Below are 17,873 nucleotides of genomic sequence, written 5' to 3' on the forward strand. Positions count from 1 at the left end.
AACAAACAGTCCCTCCATATGACTCGCACTGAAGAAGCCTTGTTTGTTAGATGAGAAGAATTGAGACAGTATATTCCCCACCAGCAGCATCCGGGAAGAGACTAGGGAAGAGGAGGGTGAGACAGGACAAGTCACAGGATGACCGAGGATGATGACAGAGTGAGTCACCTCCACTGAAACTTCTCCTTTTCTGTCCTCTTACCTCAAAGTGCTCACAAGTTTTGGCAAAGTTGAAATCATTTTCAACAAACAGTGTCAGGGAGCAAACCCAAGCTAGTCTACTAATGCTAACACAAATTCACATCCTATTTCTAGGAGATCATGCCATGCAGATGCTCTTGTTAGCCTCTTTGGGTGGGCCATTTACCCCGGCACACTGTCTGCGGGCTGAATAGAGCTTCATTCTGCAGCTAACACTGCTCAGCAAACGCTGAGCAACAAGTAAAAATAAATAAATTGCAAAACCCCTGCAGCAGTCTGCTTAGTCATCTTATTATATGCAACTAACACTTTCATAGTGTTGAGCAGGCCTTAGTCATTCACCCTGTCCTGTAAAAGGCATGGTTTTCTCATCAATAACCTTCTGCAAAACTGCCAGAGTGGGATGGCTCTGAGCGGAGCAAGGAGCAAGGAGCTCTGTCCTCTCAAACCAGCCGACAGCAACCACAGCTCCTTCTGGGCCTCACAAGCCTCTTCTGGTGCTGACTGCAACTATAAGGCATCATTTGATCATCTCCTATTAGCACCTCCTCCCACAGCAGTGACAATGACAGGAGCTCTGTCTTTGGCCACACTGCAAGAAAGCAAGAAGAGAAGGATGGGTACAAGCTGCAGAGGCACTGCCCTTCATCTGCATACAGATTTGCTTTTAGAAAAGAGAGGAAAAAAGTTCCCATTTAATGCAAAATAAGGGATAATAGAAGCTGGAAAAGAAAGAAATCAAACAAAATTGAAACCTCAAGGGTTTAAATTTCCCAGTTGAAGACAAGTTTCTACATGGATTCCTGAATTTGGGAGATTACTTTGAGCCACATCATCATGGTGTACCTGACCAGAAACGTTCATCAGAATGAACAATTACAGCCTATCAGAGAGGTTGAAAATACATAAATATTATTTGACATACTTTTTCAATAACCTTATATGTGCTTTTTAACAAGCCTCCATAACACAGAGAACATATGAGCCTTGCTAGTATATAGTGTACGGCAAGGTAGTTAAGAATATATTGCATTTATAAACTATGCCCAGCTTTATGAGTCTCTAGCTATAATTTCATCATAGCGCAGTAATTGGAAAGTCTGCATAATCCTGGAAGGATATGTGTTTTAGTTAAAAGAACGCTATTATTGCTAATTGGATACCAAGCTTACATTGTAAATCAGAGCAAAGTATGGGCTCCTAATTACAAACTTTTTTGAAACAAGCAGTGGTCTTTACATTATTTTTGGCTAACAAGTGCCTTAAATAATCTTAGTGTTGCAAAGTCCATAAATCTTTTCTTTAGCTGTGGCTGATGAAATTTTACAGGATAAGAATGTGTGTTCCCAAGGTAAATATCTGCCTTGGCATTCGCATCTCCGACAGTGAATCTGGGTAGAGGGGTATGTAAGTGACTGGCACTGGCACGGCCCCAAGCAGAACAGGTAAAAAGCAGGAGGCTGGTATTAACTTATGTAGCATGTTGCAGCTTAACACATTTTAAACAGGCTGGGCTCACTCTTTGGCATCTGGAGCTAAAAACTTACAGCCGTGTTCTTATGTGGAATGAACTTGTGTATTAGACTTTTACAACACCAGCAACAAGCTTTTATGAAGTTGTTAAGATCCTGAATCCAGAGCTGTTATGCAAGGCTATTTTTGAAGTTATTTCTTCCAAACTGCTTTTCCTCCACATGCCTTGATCCTCTCTTCCCGCACCTGTGGCAGGAGAGATGGGCTCTGAGCCGAGAGGCGAGTGACAAACAGCAACATAGACCAACACGCTCACAAACGCTGATGGGCTGGGGAAAAACGGCAACGTCTCAACTTCCTATCGGAATGTGTGTGGATGTCCAATGGCAGCTGCGTTCTCGGCAGGAGCAGCAGCCAGGCCACGTCCCAGGCCTGCCGGCAAAGTGCAGGGAAGGAGGTTGTGAACTTGGCCAAGGATGTCAGCACGCTGGTTGTTCAACATAGCCTTAGAGATAGGCTGCTTACGTGAATGACGAGCGGAGTGAAAGTCCCTCCTGTTAAAAGGTAGGAAAATGAGGCAACTTGGAAATCTGGGCCCCTTGGAGCATGGAATGTGGCCCAGGTACCTCAACAACACCAAGCTCGAAGTCCTTCACTGGCTCCCCACTAAAAGGAAATTCAGCTTCCCTCAGCCCTCTTTTTTCTTAGTCTGTTGTAAAGACAAAAATATACTACAAATCTCTGGAAATCCTTTTGATTTCTCCTTTTGATTTTTAACTACATTATATACATTTAAAACAATATGCAATATAGACTCAGCCATCATGATGCTATTCAAATGTCAGCCTGGATAGCATCAAGGCAGAGGCCATGTGTTCCAGATTTAAAAGCTGTATTCACTTTTTGATATACCATTCAGCAAGGACTCGCTGTCAGACAAGCCTTCTAATCTGTTCAGCATGTTTCCACCTCTTCTTCTTTGGGGAATGGCTGTGCTACATTTCACCAGGCTACCTAGTAAATTTGGTGTCTTATAACTGCCAGTCAGAGCATCAGAGGTCTTCAACAGGCTCGGCTGGCCTATGGATCCCACCTAGACCAAACAAGTCCCTAAAGCACTCTACAGAGTATATGTATTTAACCTTCCATCCTGGCCGGGGTATTAAGGTAAGTTCAGTGAACTCTACTCCAAAGAAAGCACAGAAACAGTGTGCTTAGACTGCTGCAGATGGGTAAGTACAGGTAAGTCCTGTTTTATGACCACCTTAATTCCCTTCCCATAAATTCAATAACCTCAAGTCACAACTGTGAATGCTCCTGACAAACATGAGTGGTCTGCTTGGGAGCAGAAGACTGCAAGCTCCAGCTTGGCTTGTTGCTCTTTGTGTATGCAAGGCCTGAAAACATTTTCTGTAGCAAGTTCAATCACAATCTTCTCCATCCACTACAGGCTTTAACCTAGGTTCAATCTTCCAATACATGTTTAAGGACATAGTTTCGGTGTTCCAGTATATGCTTTGAATATGTTTAAGGTGCTGTAAGCACCTTGGTCAGAGAGGCTGGCTTGGCACCTTCTTCCTACCACCAAACAGCAGCCAAGCTGTGTCCAAAACCTGTGCATCTAGGATGACAAAAGCTGAAGCCAGACAGAATCCAACCACACTGACAGGCAGAGACCAAGGGGGAGTTTCTCTGTGAGAAGGACACGTCTCACCTTCCTAGGGATAACTTTAGTCCTTCATCTCCCTAGGGATAACTCTAGTCCTCACTCTGAGTCCCTATTACCGCGTTCACCAACTCCAAGCACAAACACGTTCTTAGGAGGCCGCAAAGCACAGGAGCTTCGTAACCCCCCGAGACGCAGCACTTACGGAACGGGAGGCAAGCGTAGGTCGATCAGACCTCGGGGAGGGCCAACTGCAGCCACCTTGTCTCTAAAGGGCATCAGGAAAGACTCTCCGAGAAGCTCTCATCTCTCCAGTGGAAGGGACGTTTACCATTCCTAGCAAATAACCTTTCCACAGAGAGTAAGATTTGGAAAGAAGTGTTGTCCTAAAAAAACAGGCTTAGATAGCCACAGACTGCACTATCATGCCTTCACCCAAACCGTGTTTTAAAAAGCTTTCAGGTAATGGCATTTTGCAGCTTTATTTCTATTCAGCCATGCTGTAATGCCTGATGTTTCTGTTTAATGCTACTTTCACAACATGCAGTGAATCTTTAATTTCAATTGAAACCAGACCAACTTTTTTCACCTAAAACCTTACTTAAATACCTGTGTGAATAGTCTGGCTTTAGAGGTGTGACTACTTGGCGCCCCTGGAAAATCAAAGTGTTTCTTTCTTAGACACTGTTTTCCCCTTGCTTTAAGCTGGTAGTGTGTTTCAGACAACCTGAAATTCTTTGCTTTCAAGCCAAAATCCCTCTTCTCCATCCTTAGCTCTGACACATGATTGTTTCTTAACAGTTTTGGGGGGCAAAGAAATTAGTGTTTTCCCTGTTTGAACCAACACGTTTGTTCTCCTGTTTGTTCTCCTGTTGAAGCCCTGCAGTGATGTTTGGCTCCAGTTCAACTGGGCAAAGAGATGCTTCCGAAGGGGCAGGTGAAAGCGGTGAGCACTCGTGCAGGGCCCGGGCACAGGAATTGCAGGAGCAGCTCCTGGGGGCAGGCAGAAGAGCGTCTCGTGTGTGCAGGATGTTCCGGGAACGCTGACCGCTGGCTCTGCTTCCCAAACACCGGGAATCGGGCTGCTAAGAGCACTTTAAAGCCAGCTATTAGATTTCCCACGTGCATGCTGTATGCACGGGTTTTAGACTCTCCCCAAGTTACACATGACATTCCCATTAGCTTTTGTTAACTTCTACATCAGAGTATGCCAGAAACTTAAGCAGATTAACCTCTGTTCCTTCTAACCGTTCCTTAATTTTTATTAGAACAATTTTTAGGACAGTTTGGAGTTTTTTCCCCCCGCTCCCTTGGACGGATACAGAAACTTCTCTGATGAAAGCTCAGACTTTTTAAATTAAAACCAAACCAAAACAAAAAGCCACCTCCTCCCCCAACTCTGTAAAATTATTTTCCTTAAAGAAACTGCCAAACTCTAGGAGTCAAGTTACAGAACAGCAGCAGACGTCACAGTTGCAGCTTTACTCTACCTGAATGCCTCACTCCAAGGTGATGAGTTGATGGGAAACAGCACAATTCTGCACTGGGAAGGGAATTTCTATTTGTGTTTAACAACCTTGGTGAAAGTGAAGCTTAGGAGCAAACGCAATGTATTTCTGGGTTCCAAAAACCTAGAGATTTTTTTTTTTTTGCCTATTGCTGAATAATTCTTATGCACAAGCCTGCAGCCATCTAAGCAATGAAAAAAGCAGTGGCGAACTGGTTGAGGTCAACTATATGTAACAGTGCCATAAAACAAGGCAATTGCTAAAGCCTATTAGTGAACATAGATTTGCTATCCAAAAATCTGTATTTCTACTCAACCATCTTCTTAGGATTTTGGAAACTGAGAAATACTTTGGAGTAAGAGAGCCTGATTTTGGTCTTGCCCTTCACTCACACGTTTTCCGGTTTCTAGATGATGGGCGCTCTTCATTCACAGGGTCCATTGTTGAAATGGTCATTGACCTCAGGAAAACGAGTCTCTGTAACATTCAATAATTGCTAACCCTCATTTATCCAAACAATAAATAAACCCTTGCCACTCCACTCCCTCCTCCTCCTAGGTTATTACACTGCAACGTCTTGGCTCGACGCCTATTTAATCTCGGTAATAATGATCAAAACCAGAGAGCACAGATCTCAGTACCCTGATTAGGATCACCATCCAACTATACATAATACAGCATTTTTCATTAGAAAAGGGAGGTTCTGCCAGAGATTGCCGCATTTGATTAGAACTTTTCCGTTTCTCAGAAATTTATATTAGCAGCAGCAGTTTAGATCCCACTCTAGAAGGTAACCGGTTAAGTTTATTAGGTTTTTCAGTTGTTAGAGACAAGTGGGTATTTTTTTTTCCTTTTTGCATTGACTTATGTCAAGAATGATGATTCTAAGAAGTCATTAGAGCGCAGAAAATGAGGGTGATTACAGTATAATTCCTTATAGCTGACCGGGCCTGGTTCCTCCTCCAACAAGGAAGAAATGTTGATGGGGCTTCCCAGTCACAGAGGAAGAAGCACAAGAGCCCAGATGTAAGAGCTCATTGATTGGGGTGATGTCCCTCTTCAGAGCTGTTTTGTAGGACCCACTCGTAGAGAACATGATTCTATCTCACACTGTGGGCAAACATCTACCGACCAAAATCACACAGGCTGTTTCACTTGTCAGTCTCAGCCTATAAATAACTAGTTTCCAGGTGTACACTCAAGTTTCCCCTGGCAAGGAGAAGAGGGCAAATTGATTTATACGCTCCAGCTCCACAGCTTGAGCTCCACCGTGCAACAACAGCTACAGTTTTAGCAGTGATATAAGGTCGCTGAACAGCAGGTAAACAAATGATTCACTATAGTTATGCTGCTTCCAGTTTGCAGTAAAATCTGCCTCTGTTTCACGGTGAGTCAGTACAGTCGGCGTCAGCGAGGGTCGGAGGGTACACCCAAACAGCCGACCTCCAGCCTCGGCTGTAGGTACCCTGCGGCTGTAGGTACCCTGCGATACCAACTTCATGCTGACGGTGCATCCTGACGTGTTGCCTGATTCACAAGCACTCAATAAAGCAAAGTATTTTCTTACCAATAGATTAACCCTAAGGAAAGCAACCTGCTTCAAATTGTCTAGTCACCCTTAGGTGTGCAGGAGAGAAAGCTCTTTCTATATGGACAATTTCAGGCAAATTTGACTGCAGCTGCTGGCTATAGATACTAAGGTTGTACCTGGTGTATGAAAATTGACAGCTGGGTGGGGAAGTGACTGAAGAAGAGACCTCAGCGGGAGCTTACCTGTTTTACAGACATCAGAGAAGCCTCACAGGCCCTGGGACAACCAAAGGAACTTCCTTGGCTCTGCTGCTCACACAGTGACTCGTTTTTGAGTAACTTGTCTCCTCCTCACTGCTGTCTTGGCCCATAGATGATATTAATTCCTCTTGTCCAGCATGGAGAATGGTGGAGGGAGGAAGGGGAAGCCGAGAGAAGGGAGGAGGATTTGCTTGTGTGCACATGGGTTAAAAGACTTTTAATGAATCACAGAAAATAATAGCTTACACAGTAAAAGCATCTCCTCTCCCTGCCTCTCTCCCCCTGCTTTTCCACATAAATTATGTGAACATATCATCAAAACATGATGATTTTTATTTTCATAAATGGGGCCATATGTCAGCTAAAACATAAAATGTGTGCTGAACTGTGATGTGGGTTACATGATACACTTTAATTGGATGTCACTTTAATGTAAACAGCTTTACATAAAACTCAGCCTAAAAGAAAACATTTTAAAATTGTCAAATATTAGTTGCTAAAACAACTGGATGCTGCATGTGTCGCTTGCATTGCCCAGTCAATCAAAGGCTGGGTATCAGTCACGGAGGGGCCACATTCGGATCTCGCTTGCAAATATCACAGATTTTGCTAGACATGTTCTGAATGGGGAGCCAGAGATGAACGCCCCCTTTAGCATAAACATTTCTTTTGCCTAAAATTTCCATGTAAGAAGTTTTTTTTTTTAATTGCAAATGTTATTTTTTTCATCTAAACATTTAACAAGTGCAATTCTCCTGCGGTCAGGTCTGTATGTCAACATCGCCCTTTGCGATGGGAAAAATCTTAATCTGAACAAAAATCCCTAAATGCTCTACACACACTCTTAGACTGGCAACACAACCAACTTTCCCTCATACACCATATAACTCCAGGCAGCCATAAGTAAAGAACCTCCCTAAACCACACAGTGCCATAAGAAAGATCAGATAAAATAATTGAAAAAAAAAATCCCAAATCTTCAGCAATCCTGATAAAACATCAACCACTTAGACTGGGAAACATTAACAAGTTGGTATGTGCTAGCAGATACCACCCTATTACCACAGTCGTTTTCTATATACAAATGTTGGAAAAAGAAGTCACATTTCAGCCGCTGCTCACTGGTACCTGCTGGCAAAGGCTTGCTCTTTAAAGCCAAACAATGCGCTCCCTTATCTAAGGAAAACGCAGAATGTGACCAGGTGAATGACAGTGTGAAGCTCAAATTTCAAGTGACAACGGATTCTGACTGCTTCACAATAATAAGCTCATAGTTTAGCATCAGATAGGCAGCTGGATAGCACTTGCTACCTTTTAAATCTGCTTATACATGTAGAACAATGCTGTCGGCATCAACACATACTCAGAGCAAACCACTGACGGGTTTATCACACATCTCTGGTTTCTTTTAACATTTAATCAGATTTGCATGCCCCCACTGTTGCGCATGCACTCCTGGTCTTAAAAGTCATCCCTACTACAACAGAATCCCGTTTTGTCAGTATCCATAGTTTGAAGAATCCCCTATAAATAACCCCACCAGAATCCAAGGTCTGCTTTGTAGGAAAAATAACAGCTACCGTTTCTCAATCTGCTGCTTTCTGCAGTGAGCTCAGTGCAGCTAGGAGTCACAGCACAATATACTCGATACCCTCGTAGGCCTGGGCTGTGCTAAAACAAAAGGAGCTGCATCCTCCTCTCCAAGAATCATCTAACACATTTTGGACCACCTCATTTTCGGGACCACCAACAAAGCTGTTGGTGAAAAGGGGAGCGACGATGTGTTACAGAGCTGTTCCTCGCAGTTCCTGTTCCTACTTATTGGCCATCGTTACGGCTCTTACAACGAGGGCGGTGTAAAGCAGCGGGCGAAGCCCGAATAGAACGTTCTATCCTTGTCTCCCCACGAAAATTCCTGTCCAAAGAAGGGATACGAGAAATGAATTTGCTGTAAAGAAACACTTTTTTTTACTCGGGTTTATTTTGGTTTAATTTAGCAGAATGCATAAAAGAAGGATTAAAAAAAAAAAAAACATAAAGCCAAGAAAACCACAAAATCCCCTTAAAAAATGAGATTTATGTTCAAGTTTGAAACGGCATAAACAGGCACTGCAAACATCATCGCTGTTCCAATCACAGTAATAAAAACTGTCTTGCAAATTATAAGGCTATAAAAACTGAAGACGACTGTTCGTGCGGGGCAGCCGGCTCGCGCTGCCGGCGGGATGGGCTGTTGGGGTGTAAACAGCTTCCTCACGTGCTGCTGTCGGAGCCGGCCGAGCGCCCGCTCCTGCAAACGGCAACGCACGGAGGGGAAGGGGTGGGAGGACACGGCCCAGGCCACGTCCTCCTGCACTGGCCAGGACCTAGAAAGTTGCCGCTGTCACCAGGAAAAGTTAAGCCCATGTTATGGAATGAATGAAGAGTTTCAGAATCTGTTCTTTCTCTGGCTGTACTGAAGCGAGTGCCGCCTATTTCAGCTCATGGTATGCAACGAAAGGCAAAACCTTCCCCGATAAAAGGGCTTTGACTGCAAGAATATATATTTAAAAAAAGAAAAATCCAAGACAGAATGACTTTTATGCCTTGCATCAGGAGGACTTTGGTGCTGCAATACTTGAGCAGGGCAATAGCAGCTCCCAAAACCCTGTTTCTCCAAGAATCAGGCTGGGGAGGAGTATGGGGAGGGAAATGCATACATACATACGTATATTTTTATATATGAACTCATGTACACACGCTCACACATACATATATATTTATATGCTTTAAAATATGCCCAGAATGAAATACAATTGCCTAATGAAATTATTAAATTCTCGTCTCCATTATAGCCCCACTGCCAGTCTATCAGCAGCATTCAATCTTTCATAAAGAACTTGGTAAACACTAAACTCCAAATATAGGACCCATAGCCAAGGTATCAATAACAGTGACATATTATGAAACTTTGGTTCCCGCTCCCTCCCCTGCTACCCCTGTCAGGCAGTGCTGGCAGTTTCACAAGCATAGCAATGATTCAGCTGGCAGATTGCACTGGATTATTGTGGCCAATTTGGAAAAACACTCTAATAAGTATTACTTTCCAGAAACCAATGTAAATCTGGAAGAAGGGATTATTAAACCCAGGGAAACGATAACAAAAGACATTAATTGCATTTTTGGAAGGACCTTTTGAATTAAATTACTACCTGCTAGTTTATATAGGCAAATATATAGATAAAACCCACTACCATGACAAAAATTTATTTACATTGGCCATATATGCTGCAGGAAATTTATGTAGAAATATAATTTACACACAAATGCTATACTCTTTTTTATAGTGTTAAATAAGCAATCCATTTTCTTATATGTCTATATGTATATCTTCAGTTAGGATTAGAGTGTTTACTCTAATGTATGCACATACATACAACTTATGTTAAACAAAGCAAAGTATCAAAGACAGGAAGTGATCACAGTAAATTATAAGCCATGTGTTTGTGTACTTCTAAGTGCATGGCAAGGTTTTTAGATATAAATATAGCAGAATACAGCAGTTTTTCTTATATCGGCTCTTCAGGGCTTGGAAAGATTTTCCCAACTTTCTTTTCACCTGCTGCTTGTGTGTAATTATGAAAAATCACAGGCCAGCTCCAAAGTCTGTTGAAGCACACAAGGAGCTTTCTCTTGACATCAGTGAATGCTGGATGAGGCCATTAATGCAGAAAGATTAATCACTGCCTCTAACTTTTGTGTCTTTTGGGATCATGTGAGAAAAATAATGGAACAACCACAAGCTGTTTTGGAAGTTCAAACACTAGATGACTCAAGGATTCATCCTGCTGTTGAATAACAGTTTTGAAAACAAAATAATGTATTCTTACAATAATATGACGTAACCTCTGATTTCTTATTTTTTCCTGTTCTAAGCCCAATAGCTCGTATACATATTCTTCACATTTTGTCTGTGTTCTCTTCCTATTTATCTTTCCAAACATGTGCTGGGTAGCTTTGGAACTGAAGGAGAAATGCTTTTCCTTCCAAGTGAATTAAATTCCTCATTGGAGCTGGTGCTCTAGAAGGCTTAATAAGGCAGCAGTGGGGTAGTGCTATGAGCAAATACTTAAATAACACAGCCTATATAGTCCACATGCGACCACAACTGGTCCCAAAGACTGTATTTATTTTGATAACAAAAAAAAGAGCTAGACTTTTGCACTCCTTGAAGAGAACAGGAACAAATTTAGGAAGTCCATTCCTAACATAACCACTGCCTAGGACTGCTAAAGCCCAAACCAAGCACAGTAAGAGAGGGCCAATTTCACAGAGGAAGAGAGAAGAAAGAAGCCATGTCCCTTTTTTCTCCTAGGACTCCTTATTGATAGGTGCAAGTCAGACATCCACCCACCCACCCTAACGCCAACCAAGCATGAGTTGTCTGCTTATCCTGGAGAAACACTTGGACTTCCGTGGGATGTGACTCGCCGTAATGAACATCTCATCCTGCTCGGCACTAAGCATTACTGCAGTGTGCAATTACCACCAAATTCACTGAAAAACAGAGTTCCTGCATGATTCATGTCACGTGCCTTCCCTAAAGCTGAGCTGCGGATTTCTAAGCCTCCCAGATCAAATCACCCTGTTTCTGAGTGTGTCAGGGCACTTACAGAGAGAGGCCCTGCAGGACCCTGAGGGACAGGGACCGTCACCCACCTCTCCGGCTCCCAGTGACCTGGGGCTGGATTAATCAATTTGTATTTGCAGCCAGTGGGACTTTTAGCCCTGCTTTCAATTTGCCTTCGGGAACTGCCAGACGGTTGGAGTTTGCCGCTGGGCGAACCGATAGCTAGATGATGTGTCCATTTCCATAATAACATTATGAAACATTTATCCAAATTTAGAACCGCATTCAAGCCATGAGCATAGCCACTGTATACTCACAAATGTAGGAAAGAACTGGAAATTGGGGTTTTAAGGCCCTATGTTCTTCACCTTTCATAATCTAAATTAATACTGGCTGCAATTAATCCTCGACTAGACAGCTGTTTTACAGTATTTCATCAGTAACTGTATTTAAGTTAAATTTGACACTATTCTGCATTTAGCATTTTCCAAGGTGCACTTTGGTCTTCTTTGACTGCATGAAGGGACAGAGAGTTAAAGAACAGCAACATTTTCAGTGCAACATTGCAATAAGAAGCCCTCAGTCTGACACACTGTTTTTTTAGTGTGTTTTGTCTAGGGTTGCTATTTTGCACGCTGGATTTTTGTACTTGAAATGGTTCCTGAGCACAGCACCATAGACTTAGAATGACATATTGCCATGTTTTTATGAAAAATATGGTTTTGTTTAGGCTACAATTAGATGCTTTCACAATTTGTCTCTGGAAATCTGAGACTGAAAACTCCAGAGTCAATTTGTTTAGTGTGAACTGAAGCAACATCTATCTTTGTAAAAAAAAAAAACTTCTACAACAATAAAACCTTCCTAGTAAAAAACATGAGAGTTTTCCTTCTAAAAATGTAGGGCTGCCATGTAATTCTTAATGCACACCAATTCACAAGGCTATGAGCCATGCATTGTTTGAAGCCATGGGGGTAAATTGAATTACTGTGAGTGACACTAATGATCCCACACTTGCCTGAGTATAATGCATGGTATATAGTCTTGCCTTCAGGGGATTTTTTTGTTTAATATAATTGGTATAAATGGCTTGCACACTCTCTTTTGTTGATTTTAGGAACAAACGCAGTCAGGTACAGAGTCTGCCTTTTCCAGGTGAAGCATGTGAGCCAAACCGGCTGTGCCTGTAACGTGGGAATGCCAAGGCCTGGCTCCGAACGATCCCAGCGCAACAGAGCGGGAGCATGAGATAAAATCCATACGAGTACCCTCCTCTGGATGGAGTTAGACTGGAGCTTCCAGGGGATCCGTAAAGATCAAGCTCTCACAGAAGACTTCTCGAATTGGCACAGATCAGTCTGGGTTTTCACAGCAGTTATCAAAGGGAAGTACTGGCTAAGTGCATTATATTGTCCATGGACAGAGCAGGCATTCCTGCTAAGCGCAGGTCGCTCACAAACACCACATACAAGGAGAGCAAAGGCTTTATAATGAAAGAAGACAACCATCACACACTTTCAAAAATCCTGACTGTTTCTTTGCCTTGCACTTTTCATTCCCAGCAAAATCAGGCCAGATCCCAGCTGGTAAAAACTGGCAAATTTCCATTAGCCTGTGGGTCATTAACTCTGAAAAAAAAAAGGGTAGTTTCAAAACCAGTTTTGTGTATAGTGTTAGTTTCTGTCAGCGTTGCTATAAACAATCAAAACTGAAAGTATTTGGGATGACTGCAATACCCTTTTTTTTTCTCTCTGGCCATTCAGAGATGTGTTTCAACACAGCTTTTTCTAAAGCTACTTCCACGCACAGAGCCTATAGCTAACGAGCTGAACTACTCAAACAAGCTCGAGCTGCCTTCTAAGTTTGCACCTCTGGTGTTTTGCAAAAATAGTCCTTTGTTACCTAAGTACATCCATTACACAAACAACTTGTTCCAAACGGCTGGGGCAAAACTGAAAGCAAACACAGAGCCGTGTGCTCCGTACTTCCCGGTCGGCAAATCGCCGTGCAAGGAACCTCAGGCCATGCCGAACACGTCGCATCCTCCTGCTTTTCTCTACCTTCCTTTTCTGCCACATCTCGGAGATGCAGATGAACTGATAAATGCAGGCCCAGGTACAGATTCCTTAAGGGAGGTGTTTAGGAAGGAGCTGATCCTCACCCTGTGCCATCAGGTTTTACTTTGTTTTTATGCTTAACACTGATCCCCCATGTCCACAGTGCAGCTGTGCCCAGGGCCCTTCCCCAGCCAAAACACAGGTCACCCCCGGGCCCTGGGACACCAAGCAGTGCACCCGGGAATGTCACGCTTACACCCAAACCTGGATTTTACTGCTGACATTTCAGAAGTTGGACCAGGAATTTGCAGGTCAAGCTGCTGTGCTCAACCTCCAGTCTTTATCTGCCCGGTTTCACAGCAGAATAAAATATCCATATGTCATGGCACAGTCATTTGTGGCACAATGGTCTTGGCGCCACCGCAGCAATCACTGGAATGAGAAGCAAAGCGAAGAATGGTGAGAAGAAACATTTTGTTCTATAAACGTCAAGTCTGGTAAGGGCACGGCAAAACAGAAGGCATTTTTCTTGGTAAACCAACTGCTGTAGTCAGCCACCCTGATTTCGTAGTTCCCAGTGTGCAAGGGAAGCACCCATTTGTGAGATACTCTGGCTGGGGGACGCATGGAAGGACAGTGTGGCCCAATCCCTAGGGAACATGAGCATCCCCTGCCTTGGGGCTATCCCCTGCTACCTCATCTGGAGGACAAAATAAGCAAGTGGCATCGTAAGAGTGCAGACACGTGAAGGCTTGAAACTGTTCTCCTTTGCTCTTTATACAGGCCCTTATCTTGTGCCTAGTGACTCAATCAGTGATTTGCACGTAATGGCAGAAACCAGGAGTAATCCAGTTTACATTCAGGATGATACTCTGTATCTTCCAGTTGATCGCAATCTAGCTTAAACTATTCATACAACTGGGCATCCACTATTTCCACTGTGAAACTGTTCCACTCTAAACTACACCTAGTATTGGGAATCTTTTACTGAAAGATTAGCTTGCATTTTTCCTTCGCTTGATTCTGTCAGATTATCCCTACTTATATTCTCTCCCCTTGCCTAAAGAATACCTCCCTTTCCTCTTGTTTTCCCCCCAAGCCCTTCCCTAATTCCTTTAGTCTTTCCTTAAAAGACTCTCTCTGTCCCCTTAATCATTTTTTAATTTCCTATCCTTTAGGCAAGTGCCAAAGATGCTAAAATGAGAGATGGACATTTGCCATGGAGGAACAGAACTCCTGTAACTCCAACACAGCTAAAATCATGAGAACTTGCAGGCCTCTACCCCACTGTGTGAATGGTATTCTTACAGTACTGGAAATGAAGTAATGCTACTACATGTACTCATGTTTTAATATGTTGTCATTCCAGTGGCCCAGCTACAAGTTGTCTAAGAGCAGACAACAGATGGTATGGGATAGTGCAGTCCAGTTACAAGATACCCTTGATCCACAAGGCTTCCTTCTATTCCCATCACTCCACTTTGCTCTGTGCTTTTCCTTTAAGAAGCACTAAGTTTGCAGCTTTCCAATATCTAGCTGTGAGCAGAGATGATACAGAATCCCACACCTGACCTTTCAGGGTGTCTGCTCCCTGCATCCCTCCGATACCTCTCGCTCTAAATCCAGCAGAGCCTCTTCTTACTGGGAAGCCCTTCTATTCTTCTCCTCTCAAATTAAAAAAAAAAAAAAGTTAATAATAATCCAAGATAATACGTTAGCCCCAGAGTAAGAGAGACCTAAGAGGACGACTTGTCGTTTGAAATGGAAGGGATGCTGCTCGGCATCCACCTGACTGGAAGACTTACACTGACTAAGCTGATGTGCTCTGTGCATCTGATACGTGTGAGGTTTCATGGTGTTTGTTGTCAGCTCTTCACTTCTTGATGACAAAACACAAGCTAGAAATGTTTAGCTAGACCAAAGCATTGTAAACAGTGAACTCTGAGATCCCCATGACCATGCAATTCAAAATGTCATAATGTTTGAGGATGTGCAGGAGGATGAAAGTCTGTGAATAACTGCGATAGCTTTATACCTTTTCACATATTCTGCTTTTTCAGCGCTGCATTAGTAAGACCCCATGTCTTGTCTGGCGAGAGAATTTATTGCATAGAGGCAAGTGGGCAGCTTGTCAAACATCAGATGTGGTTTTGCGGAGAACATCCCACGCTGAGTCAGGTCTGCTGCTGGTGTGTGCGAGCGCAGGCGAATACCGCAAGGTAGATAGATCTGCTGCCAGGCCCCGGCTCCCTGCAGCACTAGAGAGTGTTTCCATGCACGAGGACTGTGCCATGCCAGGAGCAGCCCCACGGGCCTTGTTTTATGTGGAGACAGTGTGCTTGAGATCCATGGGGAGTTGCATTGAGACTGTGTCTCTTTATAAGGAAAAGCAAAGCAAAGCTTGCAACCAGTTAGTTACTGCACAAGGGCAGACAGCTGTAGCTGTGCCCCTTTGGAAACTGGAAAAAACAAGGCAGAATTTGCTTCACGTGACTGTGAAAGATCGTGAGTTGCCTGTCAAGGTGTTGACATCACATCTTTCTCAGCGGCACAGACGGCTTTTCTGTCCCTCGGTATGTACTGATGGCATTAAGTAATGTGACATGATACTCAGGATCGCAGAGGCTGGATTCAGTGACCCTGAAGGCCATTTTTCCTTATATTTCTTTTTTTTTTTTTTCAAAAAAAAAAAAATCCATCTTTCTGTCTCTCTAAAACGGAGAGTGAAATCATATCAACATGGACACAGCAGATTAGTTTTACAAGGTTCCCACCAGTCTGACATTCATCAGCTTTCTAATCTAATAGTAACATAATACCCTTTACAAGCACATGCTGAAGCAGCGTGCTCTCGCTGCGAGGCCAAGGGCTGCAGGTTAAACTGATACCCACGTCCTGCCTTCTACCAGTTGCTGATTGCCTTGACTTTGTTTCTGTCGTTCCCAGGGCCTGGCAGCCCTCCATGCAAGGGTTAAAGGAAAGTTGTAAGCAACGGTTCTGAAACACTTGGAAGAATCTCCTTGAATCAAAACCATTTCATAAAAGGCTCTCTGCCAGGCAATAAAATATTTTTGATGGACTCTTATTTTATCATTACCCATGTAAGAAAAATGTATTGCAAGAATCCCAACACAATTCAGGGAAGTAATCATTTGCAGATTTAGTAGGCATTCTCAACTGGCAAAAATGAAAGATTTATTGTAGGGATGATGAAACAAAGAGCAGTTGTGCAAACTTTACTGAGCTGGATTATGAGAACATGCTTTTTCCATTTCCCACTTTTAAATGGCTTGGATGAGATTTCAAAAGAAAGATCAAGATCAATTATTTAACATTGCAGCTACACCATACCTGAGTGTAGGATCCCTTCACACATATGTTATCTGTACACAACAATAAAAGGAGAAGATGAAGGGAAGACATTACAGGAGACAACAAAAGCAGATTTAGGAATAAAAATCATATTGTTCCTTGATTCCACAATCAGCCCAGGGACATGAATAGAGAAGTCAGGCAATGACAGATGTCAGTGATGTAAATGCACAACTATTGGAAATGAAGCCCCTTTTGAGTTATCCAAAAACAGAAAATACAAGTGTCCTGGAGATTAAACACAGAGTGCTGAGCACTCTGCAGTGGCAGCGTTTTCTTTGAAAGCCACTGTACAGCTGAGTAAGATCTCAGTCTTGCAAACCCTTATTGCCATCAGCAACACCCTGACGTGGACAGCACTGTTTGTCAGTGGAGGTGCAGAGTCTCAGGCCTCACACCAGCTTTAGGAAATAGGTGGAAGAGCAAACACTTAATGAAGCAGCAGCTGTTTTCCTTTTCTAGCTCCTTTTCTGCTAGGGTCTCAAGATGCGACTTCAGGGCTCCTGTACCCTGGTGAACATTCAGGGTTTCTCCAAAATCACACCAACAGGAACGGACAGCAGCAGAGTAGCCAGCTAGGCACCCAGTGGCACCACTGGACTACTTGGCCACCAAGCAAGGGAAGGTTTCAGCCCCTGGCCTGCTCTGAAGCCCAAGTTGATACCAACCCCTGCTTTAGGGAACTCTGGCTTTTTATTTCTCATCCGATTGTTAAAGTCGAACTGTTGCTGGTTTGCCCTGCAGCAACAAGCAAATGCATCACATTTTGTATTGAGATCCCACTGCATAAATGACTGCATAAAGTTTTTAATGTGCGCTAAATTCCTCCTTCTCCCCTGAGACTATGCTATGCAGCCTTTGTGCTGCCTCCAAATGCAGATTAACATTTTTATTAAATGACACATGTTTCACTAATACAGAGCATTAAAATGTATTGGCCAAATAAGAGACATTAATGAGTATATCGTTGGCACTGTTTTTAAACAATATTTAATTTTACTGCTTTTTAATTTGACCAAACTCTCCACCAGGTGATTCAAACAATTTTCCTTTCTTGAGGTTAATTGGTGCTCAGAAAGGCTCAATCACAGAGAGTGCAGAACAATTCCATGCCATTTTAATAATCCCCACAGAACACATACACAGAAATAAAATAAAGCCGAGCACTTAACCTCAAGAACACAAGTCGCAAGGAC

The 17,873-nt window shown here is 43.0% G+C and overlaps 1 protein-coding gene across 1 annotated transcript in view; it reads right to left on the reverse strand.

Annotated features, from left to right (window-relative positions):
- The window catches only part of GLIS1 (GLIS family zinc finger 1), a 167,562-nt gene that overhangs the window by 59,015 nt on the left and 90,674 nt on the right, over positions 1–17,873 (reverse strand). The gene's annotated exons all lie outside the window — the stretch shown is intronic.

The sequence above is a fragment of the Tinamus guttatus genome, unplaced genomic scaffold (assembly GCF_059628265.1).
Source record: "Tinamus guttatus ecotype Peru unplaced genomic scaffold, ASM5962826v1 Tinamus_guttatus_pri_ptg000044l, whole genome shotgun sequence".
NCBI classification, from domain to species: Eukaryota; Metazoa; Chordata; class Aves; order Tinamiformes; family Tinamidae; genus Tinamus; species Tinamus guttatus.